General features: G+C 36.0%; 1 pseudogene; it reads left to right on the forward strand.

Moving 5' to 3' along the window:
• The first annotated feature begins 4,317 nt into the window (after positions 1-4,317).
• Positions 4,318-5,255, forward strand: LOC123938406 (annotated as a pseudogene).
• Positions 5,256-6,139: the final 884 nt, after the last annotated feature.

Below are 6,139 nucleotides of genomic sequence, written 5' to 3' on the forward strand. Positions count from 1 at the left end.
AACTACATTTGTTTTGGGGCACCTGGGTGGCTCAGTGGGTTAAACCTCTGCCTTCGGCTCAGGGCATGATCTCAAGGTCCTGGGATCAAGCCCCGCATCCGGCTCTCTGCTCAGCAGGAGCCTGCTTTCCCTTCCTCTCTCTCTACCTGCCTCTCTGCCTATTTGTGCTCTCTCTGTCTCTCTGTTAAATAAATAAATGTATATTTAAAAAAAAAAAACTACATTTGTTTTAAAATATTACTAACATTAAAAAAAAATATCTAGTCTGATGAACCAGTTTGTTATTCTTTTGAATTAGGTATCTATTTGGATGCACACATAAGGGGAAAACTTAATAAAATTGAGGCTTACAGGATCTGATGGCCAAAAGTACATGATTGTAGCTCAAATGTGACCATTATTAGCAACAGCAAAAGAGACTGTAGAGTGAAGAAAGAGAGAATGATGTTGTGAAATAGAAATAAATGATCTCCAAATGCAAAATATCTTCACTTTTCTTTTAATTCTTCAAGGCCCTTGCTGAGTCTGGGTTCAGTTATGTGGCCAGTTAAACTGGTATCTCATTCTAATACCAGTAGTTTGTTTCACACTGTCTGTGTTAATTTCAGCAGCCTCTTCCCTGGAAGTGCAGTGGTTTACTGCCTATATCATATTCCCTGCCCCTATACTTCTTGTACATCTAGACATTCCTCTAAGTTACAACACCATTTCCAGAACAAATACGGATGACTATTTTCCCCATAAAAGCCATGTCAGTCCATTTGCCTTGACATTATATACAGCTATTTATGCTACGATTTCCATCATTCCTTATTTTCATTTATTCCTACTTGTCTTTTAAGATCCAATTCAGATGTTACTAGTCCCATGTTACCATTTGGCCTCCCACCAATCTTTCATCTAGAAAAATGAATCCCTTTGTCTGTTAGTTACTGTAGTAATATCTACCTACTATTATCTCAGTACCTATCTTCCACACCATAATCTCTTTCTTCATAAATCAGTTCCCTTACTTTAAAAAGCTTCAGCGAATTTATTTTTTTTCCATTTTGAATTCCCAGCATATAATATAGTGTTTGTTGGTTTTAGTGAAATTTAATTTAATTGGTAGTGTTAAGTCAGTGCCTATGAAGAATAAGTTAATCTACCAGGAATAAGAAACAAAAGGAACACTATGGCAAAACCCCAGGAGTTAGAAAGTGTGAAAAAATCAGTAACAGGACGATGTAGATAATAAGCCAAAAGAGATATGTCAAAATTACCTAGGAAAAACATGTTGATATATACTGTAGACATAAAAGAGCATTTTATTGGGGAGATTAAACTTACATTTGTCCTTAAAGAAAAGGGAAAATTTAGCTAAAAAGATAAAGTAAAAGGGATAATTGTGGACATGGGATATTGGCATAGAGTGTGAATTCTGGGAATACAAAGGAAGGGCAAATAGAGACTTTAGAATAACTTGCTTAGTGATTCAATGAGGTTAATGACTGAAAGGCAAAGAAAATCTTAAATTGGACCTCTGGGAAAATGATAGTGGTGCTGACCAAAAAAAAAAAAAAAATCAGAGCATGCACTAGTAGATAGTTTTGAAAAACCCTGATTATATTTGATGGGCCTCCAATGAAGCAATCTAGTCTGACCAGGCATTCCATACTAAACCCCATGACATTGGGGAATTAGGAAGATCTCAGCCCTGCTCACAACTGGACAGGCTGAGGAAAAACAGCCTATCAAGACCTACTCAGTCACCTGTTTTGGTTTTTTCTTACTGAAATTATTTATGTTTTCATTAACAGTATATTCAGCACTAATTGGCAGCAGGAATTTTGAGTATTTTATACTTTCTAAGAGATTTCATTGACAGAAAAGAAATTACAAGGTAAGCATCTTGGTAAAGGAAGTAACCCAGTTTTCCCAGATTGTGAAATTCTGTTTATGCTAACTATATAATTATTTTTCAATAGTACTTGTAATGTTCAATCTTGGTAAATATATAATTTACCCAGGAGTAGGACAGTGTTGTTTGACTGTGACCTAGTTCTTCCCGTATATCATTTATCAAGTAGACATAATTATGTTAAAACTCTTCTCTATATTCCAACAAAATCAAATGCTGGGAAATGCTTTGAAGCCCATAAGTGATCATAAGTCAAAATAAACATACCTTTTGGTAGAAAAATGATTGTTAAAAGAATCTAGTTTGGTACAGGCACAAAATCCAGTGTTCAAAGTCTGGATTCCAGCCCTAAGCTGATAATGTATTTTGCTCATATTTTCACTGAAAGCAACATGCTAGATCTTTTTTTTTTTTTAATTGCAAAAAATATATTTTGGAAGAACTCACTACGTAAGGTGACAGGATTCCAAAATCAAATTTCATGAAAATGTACATCACCATTTCTTTGTACAATAAGTGAGAAAAATCTGCAATATAGAAGAATAGAGGAAAAGAAATATGGAGGGCCATGGAGAAAGGGGTGGGGGGCCAACCACATCTGTAAGAGCAAACCTGGAAGTCAAGCAGATGCTAGATCTAAAGAGAAATTGTGGAGCTCAACAAAGACACTCCCTTCCATCATAAATCTTATGGTTTAAGGAGTGAGACATATGAAACCATATAGTCACACAAATGATGAAATCTAGGTTTCAATCCAGGCTGTGATGAATAGAATTTGGAAGAAAAGTTTTTAATAGAACCTAGCCAGCCTAGGTATACCCCAAACCCTCAGAAAACTGCACTTGATCTGGAAAACGGACATCATGTAACATAGAACTTAAATAACAGGACCCTGCTTTGCTTTTATGGAAAGTTAGAAAATTTTCAAGGATCTGGGCATTCTGAAATCTGTTTCTCAACTTCTTATGACTCTACTTCAGACATACACAACCCACTGACTACACCAAGACTCACATGAAGGCAGGAGAGAGTAAGATGCAATCTGGCTAATTTTGCCATTATTAATATTATCATTATTATTAATAATAATAATCTTAAACTACCTCCACATCTAAAAGAAGCCTAACTCATCAAGTCAATTAAACACGCAATGACAGAAGGCCCTTTAGTCAAGCCTTTTGTCTCTGGACATTCTAGTATGTGATCACATTGGTATATGATCTCTTGGTTTGAAGATGATCCACATAAAATGCTCTAGTAAAGGATGGATATGTTAAGATAGATGGCTATCTATCTTTCTAAGCATTTCTAAGCATTTTATAACTATCAGAGTAGAAGATTAAATATAAATAGGATAGTCTAAAAAGGAAAAAAAAATACATAGTAAATTTGAGGGAAAGGAATCCTAAGGACTTTCCCTGTATCCATCAATGGCATAATAGCTGTAGCTAATAGTTAAGAATAGTAAGAACTCTAACAACAAGAACCCTACAAGATCACATAGAAAGGAAACTCACTCCTTCATTGATAATCTGAATTTACTATAGATCACGTAAATACACTAAGTGTTTTCCCTGGATAGAAAACAAGGTTAATTAGATTAAAAGCTGAAATGATCATAAATGTGTATAACAACAAATTACAGCCATAATAGTTAATTTTCCCCTTAAATTATAATGTTCAGAGCCAAAAGAATTAAGTAGAGTGTTTTGAAATTATAAAAATAAATTTTCTGTAAATTAAATTAGCATTTTTTCATAGCCAAATAAAGTCTCTAATATCTGACTTGGAAATAATTGTAATATTTATATTACTAATGAAATCACTAAAAGGATGAGAATGGAATAACATGATTTTTCAAAATAGTGAAAAAATTGGATAATGTGCAGTTTGAAATTGTGACTTACCAACTCTGTCATATTTTAAAATTGTAAAAACAACAAAAACTACAACTGTCCAGTTTATTTTAACATATGAAAATACCTCTAGTACATGAAATTAATGATATTCATTTTAATATGTATACTCTCGGACACCTGGGTGGCTCAATGGGTTAAGCTTCTGCATTCGGCTCAAGGTCCTGGGATCGAGCCCCGCATCAGGCTCTCTGCTCAGCGGGGAGCCTGCTTCCCCCTCTGTCTCTGCCTGTCTCTCTGCCTACTTGTGATCTGTCTCTCTGTCAAATAAATAAAAAAAATCTTAAAATACACACACACACACACACACACACAAACACGTTTCTAAAAGTACATTAAATCATGGATAAGAAATATAGAAAAAATAGTAAAAACTGATTCAAGTGACCATGGAGGAGTATTTTTGTATTTGCCATTGTTCTTAAACTTTAATAAGAAACTGCTTCATTTCTACGATTTTTTAATAAATCTCTTATATGTCTGTTATCATTACAGAGAGTCATGAAGAGTGGGAATGAGACAGAAACCACAGATTTCATTCTCCTGGGTTTCTTCCCTGAATTTAAATACATCACAGCTATGGTCTCCATCATTCTCCTGATATACACGGCTGCCTTCACTGGCAACACTCTTCTGATCCTCCTCATTTGGTTTATTTCCATCTCCACACCCCCATGTACTTCCTTCTCAGTCAGCTCTCCTTAATGGATTTGACTTTGACCTCTAGCATTGTCCCCAAAATGGCATTCAACTTCTTCTCTGGATGGCAGAGCATATCATTCCTGGCTTGTGGGACTCAAATATTCTTCTCCCTGATGGTGGCCATTGCAGAATGCATCCTTATAACTCTCATGTGCTTTGATCGTTATGTGGCTATATGCGATCCTCTTCGATACCCAGTCATTATCAACCCTAAGGTTTGCTTGCAGATGATTGCCATGTCTTGGGCTGGAGGGGCACTTACTTCCCTGGGACACACTGCTTTTACCTTGCATTTTAACATCTGCAGCCCCAGAGAGATTCCCCACTTCTTCTGAGAAGTCATGGCGGTGCTTAGGATCGTCTGTGAGGATATCTCAGCCTATGAAAAGGCAGTGGTGATAACAAGCATCCTTGTTCTGCTGCTGCCCTTGTCTCTCATCTTGTCTTCCTATGTTCTCATCTTCCTTGCAGTACTCCGAATGAACTCCCCAGAAGGCAGGAACAAAGCTCTGGCCACCTGCTCCTCTCATCTCTGTGTGGTGGGTCTCTATTCTGGTCCAGGCATGTGCATCTACATGAGACCCGGTTCTGCCAAGACTCCAAGGTTGAGTCAGGGTCTCTTTCTGTTTGGAACTGTCCTCACTCTACTCCTAAACTCACTTGCCTACAGTCTTAGGAACAAGGAAGTTCTAAGTGCTCTGAAAAAGTTACTAGGGAGGTGTCAGTCCTTCAGGTAAATGGCAGAAATCTCACTGTCACCCATAGGCAAAATAGAGATACACCAGCAAAGGGACATTTTGTCAGTTGATTCATCATCATCATCATCATTATCCCTTCAAGATCCTGAAAAATTCAACTCACTTTACTGAGTTTATCTGCAGGGGAAAAAAATGTTTATCCTTTCCTTTCTCCATCTTAAAATTTCTTTCTGATTGTCCTACATTATGTGTTGATGCAGGACAAGGAACTGTGTACATCAATTCTCTTTATGATTCATGCTTGATGGTAATGTACACTTTAGTATTTCCAAGTTTCATGTTGATACCATAAAAAAAGATCAGTGTCTGTATCCCTAAAATGAAAAATAAAAAAATTGACAAGCACATAGATACCTCAGAATAATTCCCTGATAAAATTAATTAATGGGCATGATGATAAATCATCAGGAATCAGATAAATTTACAGTATTGCTTTGCTCCATATATCTAACAGGACTATTAATTCCTCTTACTCTTGTAAAAATAGTCTTCACTCTATGTCAGTGCTTCCAAAGAGTGGATTTCTGATCACTGGTGTTAAAATAATTTGCTGACTTCACAAAATATAGCGCTTTTGTTCTCATCTCAGATTAGCAGAATTAGAATCTGTTAAATTGGGCTCAGGGATCTGACCAGGAGACTGATTAGTGATTGTCATGCTTACCAAGGGTTGTAAGTCACGGAAGTAATTACTGACCTAATTTTCTAGACATGCTTGCTAGATAATTTCCCAGTCTTAAAGTTTCCAGATCTCTTTATAATGTATATAATATAATGGGTTAAGGTGGCTAGGAAAAACCAGTATTATTTTTAAGATAGTAAAAATAATAAACTTTATGTTTTGAATAATTCATAACTTAAAA

Source organism: Meles meles, chromosome 3 (assembly GCF_922984935.1).
Source record: "Meles meles chromosome 3, mMelMel3.1 paternal haplotype, whole genome shotgun sequence".
Lineage (NCBI taxonomy): Eukaryota > Metazoa > Chordata > Mammalia > Carnivora > Mustelidae > Meles > Meles meles.